General features: G+C 44.5%; 1 long non-coding RNA gene across 1 annotated transcript; it reads left to right on the forward strand.

Moving 5' to 3' along the window:
• The first annotated feature begins 6,874 nt into the window (after positions 1 to 6,874).
• LOC311091124 lies at positions 6,875 to 8,360 on the forward strand. The gene is made up of 4 exons (XR_014608000.1): positions 6,875 to 7,441; positions 7,547 to 7,685; positions 7,794 to 7,957; positions 8,091 to 8,360. It is a non-coding gene; the product is annotated as an uncharacterized lncRNA (long non-coding RNA).
• The last annotated feature ends 1,640 nt before the right edge of the window (positions 8,361 to 10,000 follow it).

The following is a 10,000-nucleotide window of genomic DNA, read 5'->3' on the forward strand; positions in this document are numbered from 1 at the left end:
AAATAAGAGAGAAATGAAAGAACTATTTAGGAAATCACTAACCTGGGACTGGAACAGTCAACTGCCCTGTTTACATTTGGTTTATGTGTCTTGAGTGATGATTCAATCACTAGTAGCCAGGTCAGATACACTGATGAGCCAAAACATTATTTCCAATCACAGGTGAAGCAAATATGTTGATCCTCTCCTAACAAGGCCACATATTAATGTTTGGGTAGATTAGATGGTAATCAGTTCTCATAATGTTGGATGCAGGAGAAATGGGCAGGAATAAAGAGCAGGGCTGCATTTCCCCAAAGCATCGTAAGCCTAAGTTGATCAATGCTTTTGGGAAACGCAGCCTTGAGTGACTTTGACAAGGGCCAGATTGTTATGGCAAGGCGACTGAGTCAAAGTATCTCTGAAACTCAATGCTTGTGTGTCGCTTCCGGAGGATCAAACCACAAACCGGAGACAGGGTCGATGCACAAGGGCAATGAAGGCTATACCGTCTGTCTACTGTGGCACAACAAGTCACGCAAAATGTTAATGCTGTTAATGGGAGGAATGTGTCAACACACAGTACATCACAGTCTGCTGCAAATGGCACAATCAGAGAGCTATGATGACCCCTGTCCACCTACAATGGGCACACGGGCATCAGATAGGGTGACGGGACAGTCCAGAAATTGGGAGCTTTAGTAGTGTCCCGCATTTCAGTTATGTCTTTATTATTAAAAAAGCTGCCAAAATTGATGATTCAAAGCATGTAAAGCAAATATTTCCAACTAACATAACAGCGTCACCTACAGAAACGGGAATCTAGAATTATCTTCTCTCCAGGATTTAATGTTGCCAGTGTAGCAAATTAGCTCAAAATAAATATTAATAATCAATCATAACTTGTTATAATTAATTATGAATATTTGTATCAGTTAATAGAATTAATTTAATGTAGTAAAATTAATATAACAGTCAATTAACCTGTTCATCCCATGAACACTCAGTGTTAATTGTTTATTAATTCTAAGAAATGTTCATTTCCGGGGGAGGAAAACAATAGGTTACTGTCATAACCCCAGTTCTCTGAAACTTTGAGTGGAGAGATCCACCTATGGGAAGGGTATCCGTACCTGACCTCTGCAGAAGCATCCAATTGCACCAAGTCTGGCTAGACAGACAGAAGCGCGCAGCCAATGCCAGGTAAGGCCCCGCCCCCTTACCTATGGGCATATAACGCCGGCAAGCGCTGCTATTCTCCAATAAGTATATTCGCTTCTCGTGCCGCAAGCGGGGCAAAGCTGGTGGATCTCTCGACTCGATGTAGAACCGGGGTTACGACAGTAACCTATTGTTCTCTTTCATCATCTCGTGTTTGAGATCCACCTATGGGAGAGACATAGACAGCTCCCCGATTGCCCAATACACTCACAGTGAGGTTCTGAAAGCCAGAGAAGGACGGTCGCCCCAGGGAGGCGGTGCCTGACAAGTCCCATAATCATGAACCTGCAATCCTGACGCACACACATGACTGCTGTGCACATGCAGGACATGAAACATGTATGCAGCACACACATGATAATAACCCCAGCAACACCAATGTGCATATATATACACCCAGAAAATCAATGGAAATGCATGCTTGGTGACAGGAATGTGCATGGCCTGCTGGCCCATTCACTCCTTATTCGTTACTTCCAACGGGGTTGCAGGGAAGATGACCCCACCCCTAAAACCGAATGTGCTACTGAGATTCTGGTGACATCCAGCCGGTAGTAACGCACAAAGGTATGAGGAGAAGTCCAACTGGCAGCGGAGCAGATGTCCTGCAGTGACACTCCCCTAAACAAAGCCCAAGAGGCGGCTAAGCCCCTCGTGGAATGAGCTCTGATGTCCCCTGGGGGCTGCACTCCCTTTGATTCATAAGCCAAAGCTATAGCATTCACAAGCCAATGTGTCTCCTTCCACAATGGTAGAAAAGGAGTTCCCTTTTCCAACTGTTGCCCTAATTCGTCCACAATCTCCGCCTGGTAAGTGGAGAGGAGTGAAGAGACGTTCAGGGCCCTGACAGCCAAGACCGAGGACTTGTATGCGGTCTGAAAAAGGCAGAAAAACGGTCCATCTTGTTGGGCAAGACCGGTTTAGGGGGAGCGAGCAGCCCGCCCTGAGCGGGGTTAAGGCGATGGAAGGCTCGATAGCGGGGGGGGGGGGTCACCCATACCATGAGCTGCCATATCCTTCACCTCAAGGCCCGTGAGACCGTGTTTGAAGTCGAGCGGGTCACTCCAATTGTGCCTCATGTGCTTCGCGCATGCTGGAAGGACGGGGAAAAGTTGTTTCCTCGGACCGGTAGGGGGTCCCAACACTTTCCCGCCGTAAATACCCTCCCCTGGTCGGTGGCGCTCTGTGGAGCCGGCCACTCAATGTTAAGGCGAGCAGCCGCTCGCTCACAAACTTCCAGGAGGATGGACTGAGGCAAGGCCGCGTGGGCGCTAGCCTGGGGAACGCCAGAGGGCGGGATGGCCTCTGAGACCCCAAGAAGGGCCGCGTCATCCTCATCGCCGGAACCGGCCGGTTCGTCGACGAGCGTGAGGTTGCCCGCGAAGATGTCCTCTTCGGGGAATGCGGGATTGGGCTGGTCAGCCCAAATAAGTGAGGTGGCGCCCCGGAAGTCCCCCGGTAGCGCGTCGTCGTCACCGTGTCCCCCATCCGAGTCAAAAAGGCCGAGCTCGGAGCACTGGGTCGCTGCAACTTTAAGATGGCGTCGTAAAAGCTTCTTGTTTGAGGCCCAAGCAGACCACGCAGAACGTCCTTAGCGACGATGAGTGCACCACACGCGGCCGGGCAGGCCCGTGATAGGCTGTTCCCCGGAGAAACGGCAGATTTAGACAGCGACATTCCGGTGAAGAACTCGGAAAAATCTGTGGTGGGCAGCTGTGGAAGGAGGAGCAGGTGAGAAGCTCCGGATGCAGAACACAGCAGAAAGGCTGAAAAGACGACTGTCACATCTGGCGGAGGCTGATCAGGCGATATGTCCTCCTGAAGACATGCAAGTGAGCAGTGTAGATACAACCGAACTGTGTCAGTGCAGAGATCGCGAGAAGCGAATGTCAACTGGAGAATAGCAGCGCTTGCAGGCGTTATATGCCCCTAGGTAAGGGGGCGGGGCCTTACCTGGCATTGGCTGTGCGCTTCTGTCTGTCTAGCCAGACTTGGTGCAATTGGATGCTTCTGCAGAGGTCAGGTACGGATGCCCTTCCCATAGGTGGATCTCGAACACGAGATGATGAAAGAGACCATCTTTCTTACTGTACAGTACTACTAAGAGCCTGTAGTCAAAATCTAAATCATAAAATAAACTTTGTTGCAAGCAGAGAATCAGAACCAAATACGTATTGTGCACAAGTTTTATTACGTAAATCACAAACATAACTAATCTAAACATTTACAGATTTGCACAATCACACATACATGGGTAAAATAGAAAGTGACAGGATGAAACCGTAAACAGGGAATGAAGCTATGGAAAATATTAATCTTAACTATGAAAAGAACCATCATCATATTATTTTCAGAGCACCTCATTAAATGTATACTTTCATGGCCTTTGCAGTGAAAGTATTTCATGAAGTTCCTGAAGAAGGATTTTGATGGTTCCATGAGTTTCAAACGATTTCTTCTGCATTGAAGGAAGAAATGGTGATGAACTCGAATTATTTGTTTGACTCATCAGGTTTTCTCATCAACCCGAAGAAGCAGCAGTAGAAGCCAGAAGAAGAAGAGGAAGAGTCACTGTGAATTTGGCTCTGATAAAGCTTGAGAAAAGTCCTGTCTCTCCGGGTTTGCTTGACCAATGAGAAGGGTGGGATTTCCAATTTATGACTCTGTCTCAAGTGTGGTTAGACATGGGCCTTGCCGTTTGTGTCCTTTTACAAACACACACTGCATTATATGAGAAGGACATGTACACTAAAGTGTGAGTCATTAAATGAGGATTAATTAGATAGGAGACACGATATAGGTGGGGTTACATTAACTAGTAGTTCTCTCATAAAGCATGCATGAAATAAATACAAACGCAAGAGACAGTATACAAGTCTTAAAATTCTCACACACAATGTTTTAAAGATTATTTGTTAATTATAACAAATAATTGTGTCTGATTTGTCTCAGTCGTTACACCAGAAGTGCAACATAGTGTGAGCACCAACCGGCAGAAACATTAATCAGTGCATATGCCAAGTTTGGCAATGAATGTAAATCAATATTTATATAGCATAATTGTCATGACAACCACCACCGATGTTCAGCATCCACCTGGATGATGCGACGGCAGCCTTACTGCGCCAGAACGCCCACCACACACCAGCTTATTGGTGGAGAGGAGACCGAGTGATGAAGCCAATCAGTATATGGGGATGATTAGGAGGCCATGATGGACAGAGGCCAATGGGCAAATTTGCCCGGTATGCTGGGGTTAAACCCCTACTCTTTTCGAAGGACATCCTGGGATTTTTATTGACCACAGAGAGTCAGGACCTCGGTTTAACATCTCCTCCTAAGGACGGTGCTCTTTGACAGTACAGTGTCCCCATCCCTTTACTAGGGCGTTAGGACCCACACAGACCACAGGGTGAGCGCCCCCTACTGGCCTCACTAACACCTCCTCCAGCAGCAACCTGGTTTTCCCAGGAGGTCTCCCATCCAGGTACTGACCAGGCTCAACCCAGCTTAGCTTCAGTTGGCAACCAGTCTTGGGCTATAGGGTGACATGGCTCTGGCTGCTCTTGCTGTAGGGTCCTCTCTCCGATCCTTGGCCAACTATGGACCCAGCAGAGGAAACGCCAATCCGCTCTGCGGTCGAGATGCAAGGAGCCTTGCTGGGCAGACATGAAGAGGAGCTTTCTGTCACCAGACACACATTGGAGAGTCTGTCAGCCCAGGTATCCGATTTAACGAGCCAGCTGTATCATCTTCGTCAGAAGCATGTCGCGCTGTCCATGCCTCGTAGCTCTGTGGAACCCAGGATTAACAATCCTCCTTGTTATGCGGCGTGGGCTAAAGAGCATGGCATCCATCTTAAGGAACTGTGTGATCTTCCTTCTCTCAAATATTCATCTAGTCACCGTAGATGTGAGCCTCACCATCTCTGTTAACAACCCAGAGACTATTTTTATTTTTCATTCTCCTCTGATTCCTATTCTTTTGGGTCATCCGTGGTTAGTGCAGCACAATCCTCAGATTAATTGGGCACAGGGGTCTATTTATTCTTGGAGTTTACCTTGTCATGTCAAATGTCTTGTGTCTGCTATCCCTGATGTCTCTTCTGTCCCTGTTTTTTAGGAGGAGTCCATTGATCTGTCTAATGTCCCAGAGGAGTACCATGATCTGTGAGCGGTGTTCTGTCGTTCGCGGGCGCCCTCTCTTCCTCCCCATCATCCATTCGACTGTGGCATCGACCTTCTCCCGGGCACGACACCACCCTGCGGGAGGCTATTTTCCCTGTCCACGCCTGAGCGCCAGGCGCTTGAGCAGTATTTGTCCGAGTCGTTAGCTGCCAGTACCATTGTCCAGTTCCCCTCTCCCGCCGGGGCAGGTTTCTTGTTCGTGAAAAACCGTCTCCATTGACTTTGCATTGCGAGAGGCTGCCTCCTTGTTATTTATGACTTATAACAAAAGACAGAAAAATGCCTAAAAGCTGCTGTGTGACAAGAAGTACAGCAATCAATCTAAAAAACCCAGAAATAAATTTTTATACGCTTCCGACCGTAAAAGCCAATCTTTAAGGAGACAAAAGTGAATACAGGCAATACGACGTGAAGCATCAGCAGGAAGAATGGGTAAATTGTGGGATGCTGACACTCAGTATGTCTACGTGTGCAGTAAACATTTTGTCACTGGTAAGTCAAATATCCAAATGTCAGTTTTATATATTATATTTATCTAAGCTAAGCTGTAGCATTTTGACAGTATGCAACTTTTAGAATGTGGATAAAGCAGAAAGCTATGCAGTAACGGTTATGTTTGCGAGTGCCTTAGCTACAGTAGTAGGGTTACGTTACTAAGAATAATGTATATATTATAATATACGTTAATAATATAATAGGGTATATAATTACCCATATTAATATTTTCATTAATTATTACTAAGTGCCTTAGTTACAGTAATTGTTAGGTTTGCAAGTGCCAAGCTAACGCATAACTAACACTAGCTTGCTAACTTATTTTAGTTACCGATATCAACTGCACCCCAACTTCCCTAAATATCTGGCTTTATTTTTTGTCCATAAATAATTTATAATTCGTCTACACTAGAGAATCTTGAAAAAATATTATACAAAGAATACATCATTCCAATAAAATGTCCCTTTCTCTGTGTGAGCGAGGCAGAGAGGGGTGATAAACAAGCTTTATTTACCACAGTAGATTGACAATAATCGATGTCAACCTATTAATTTTTTGTTTTAAATTAAGATACTGTTACCTAGATGATTATTGTTGTTTCAGGCTCTAAAAGTGATGATGAGTCTCATCCAGACTACATTCCAACCTTACTGCCTCACAAAAGTGTAAACAAAGCCACTTCACTACTGAGGCTGCAAAACAGAAACAAGCGAAATCTAGGTGTCACCACCACAGCTCTGCCCACAACTGAAAACCCTCCTGAACCCACCCCAGATTTACCCGACCAGCCTACAACAGAACAACTTCACCAAGAGATTAAACTTTTAAGAGAGGAAAGGGATGATGCTAGGAGAGAGAGGGATGACGCACAACAGAGGGGTAAAGCAAGCTTTTTGAAAGAGAATGATGAGAAGTGCAAATTAATGACCGGTGTTTCCTGGACAGTTTTTGTTGTAATTCATAAATTTCTTTCTCCGTTCATTCCATTGACCTCAGAAGACCAGTTATTTGTCACACTGCTAAAGCTGCGCCAAAACCCAACAACACCTGTACTGGCTGAAATGTCTGGGCTTAATAGAACAACAGTTTTACGTGTGTTCACAAAGTGGGTAGATGTCATGTATGCCAAAATGGCATTCCTAATACGCTGGCCTGATAGAGAGTTCATTCGAGATTCAATACCATCAGAAATGCGATTCCAGTTTCCCCACCTGACAAGAATCATTGATTGTTTCGAAATAAGGATCGAGCGTCCAAAGAAACTGAAAGCTCGGTTAAGTAGAACGACTTTTCAATCTATCACTACACCACAATCTGAATTTCTTGCAAAAATGCATGTCTGTTATACAACTTACAAATTTTTCTATGATTTTTGTGTTTCAGTGCCAAGACCTACTCAAATTATAAGAAGTGGACAACAGCTAAATATTTCATCGCCTGTCATCTATCTGAATGCATCACATTCCTTTCAAAAGGCTGGGGGGGTCGGGCATCTGATGTCCATATTGTGAGGCAGTCTGGCTTTTTATCTTCCAGCTACCACAAGCCAGGAGACCAGGTATGTACTAGTTTGTGCAGATGTAGCTGGGAACATTACTTGTGAAAATACCCCTGACCTTTTTTAATAAATGAATTGTTTGTATGTTTGAATTCACTATTACAGATACTGGCTGACAGGGGTTTTACTCTTGTGGAAAATTTTGCTGTTCTCGGTGCCCATTTGGTCACTCATGGCCGGAAACAACTTCCTGGGAAAGAAGTTGAGGAGTCACGTGTGAAATCGAATATCAGAATTCACATAGGTAAGAATTTTTATTTGAGATAATTAATTTTAATTACAAGAACAATAAAATACAACAACAACAAAAAAAGATGAGATATGTCTCTTTTTTTTATTCTTTTTTTTTAAGAAAGAGTGATTGGGGTCCTCAAGGGACGGTTCCACATCCTGGATGGTCCGATTCCGATGCGTTTGGTGAAGAGACTAATGGATGAAAGGCAAAACAAAGAAGAGGCAACAATTGACAAGATTGTTCATGTGTGTGCAGCTTTAGTCAACATGTCCAGCAGTGTGGTAAGTTAACAATAACAATCCCAGATGACAATCCACATACCTGTTGAAGGCAATATTGCTCATTTACAGCTCATTTTCAATTAACTATTGCACCTATATCATGAACTTTAGCATGAAATGTCTGGCTTTACAGGTCTAACTGTCCTATTGGGAAGTACCATCACTCTGCTCCTGCCCTGCTCTGCTGGTCCCTGTCATGATGCCTTCACTGCCACCACTTCCTTTTCTGCTGCCCTTTCTCTTGCCTTTGACTGCACTCTTGTCATTTGCTCCACTACTCCCTGCCTCAGTGCCTGCGATAGTGCCACTACTACAACTGGCAGGGTTGTGCTCCAGTTCCTAATCATAGGGAAAGTACTTATATAAAAAAGCAATGATAGAATTGAAATGAAATGATAGATTAATTGTACATCATAAAATTTGTACAGTGAGACTGATGATAATGTAGAAATAATTTTGTTTTATTGCCAATTTGATTGTTTGTTTTTGAATGGTGTTTAAAGGGATTATAATAATCAAGAAACTTTGCTGCATCATATCATTACGCCTGCTGGACTCATGGTACGGCAGCAAAGTTTCTTGATTATTACGTAGGAATGAGAGTATAGTTCCTAGCCATATCAGCCTAGAAAATCGCAACTTTACATTTTCCGTCGGTCTTAGTACACGATGTAACTACAGAAGAGTCTAGTTTTAAATAGGAAAAATATCGAAACTCTTTGGTCATTTTTTTGAGGGAGATGGTAATGGTCTTGTCCGATTCAATGGTCTATGCTAAGCTATGCTAAAAGTGGTACCGCCAGACCCGGAGATCGGCTGAATGGATTCGAAAATGGTAAGACTCAACTGTTTAACTCTGGGGGAGTTGTAAAATGAGCCTAGTTCCAAAAAAAAGCGAAGTATCCCTTTAAATTAAAGTCCAATGTTAAAACATACTATGTGTATTTGCGGTTTCATAATCTGGCAAGTTCATGCAGATGATAGTACACCGTGCGGTGGACCTGAGTGTTCAGGGTCAGTCTTGGTAGAATGTGGCAGGTCCAAAAGTCGGTGATGTTTCCCACAGCAGAGCAGATGAAGTCTTCACTTCTGGGTACCCGAAAGTTGACGCACAACTGTGTCCATGTTATGAAATCACAGTAGTAACTCTTTGTCACAAACATCTCCATCTGTGCCTACAAAATAATGACACATACTGTACCCATCCATACTGTAAAGAACTTGCCCTTTCCCGCCTCTCTTCAGCCTTCAACATCGGGGAAATATTTTAGAGCATACCTGGGTAAAGTAGGGGTGATGTTTTTCAAAACGGTTGCGCTCTGCAGGTGTCCTCTGAGGTCGTGGAGCCACTGATCTAGACTGCTGCCCATGTCTTGGCCCCAGTTGAAGGGACACTTGGCCTCAACAACTCCTGGCCCACAACAGTCACACATTACATAGCCATCACAAGATGCCCCAATGAATGGTTTGTCCTGTGAGACACAGAACCCAGCCCTCTTCACCTGCAAGTTGACATGTGATGTTCCCACTTGGTCATGCAGATAAATCTGGTTAGAAGTTCCTTGTTTTGGTTGGCCAATCCCTAATGCTATCTTATATGTTTCAAGGGCGTCACTCTCATGATTCCTACCCCAGAGGATACATGGGGTCTTAATGGCTCTGTTCTTAGGTTGACATATGGTATTAATGAGTGATGGAGCAGGAGTGGTGGGAGATGAACAAATGATCCTGTGACTCTGCCAACTCTATGTCTGTTCCATAAGGCACTGCTCGCCTGGTTTACAGTTTCTCTATCAATGCTCAATATATCATCCTCTGATATGCCATCAAGATTGTGGAACCACAGCTTTGCTGATCTTGTAAATTTTCTGTGTGTTTTAAGGCCCACTGCACTGGTTCCTGTGGAGGACAACATCTCCAATAGTTGCATTTGCTGGGCATCTGTAGCTGGAGGTACAGGTCCTTTCTGTTTGCATCTCTTGGCAGGTGGTTTTGCCTTGGCTGAGTCACTATAGAAATCAATGTCTTTAATTAAGCCTGGCT

Source organism: Abramis brama (assembly GCF_963993115.1).
Source record: "Abramis brama genome assembly, chromosome: 10".
Lineage (NCBI taxonomy): Eukaryota > Metazoa > Chordata > Actinopteri > Cypriniformes > Leuciscidae > Abramis > Abramis brama.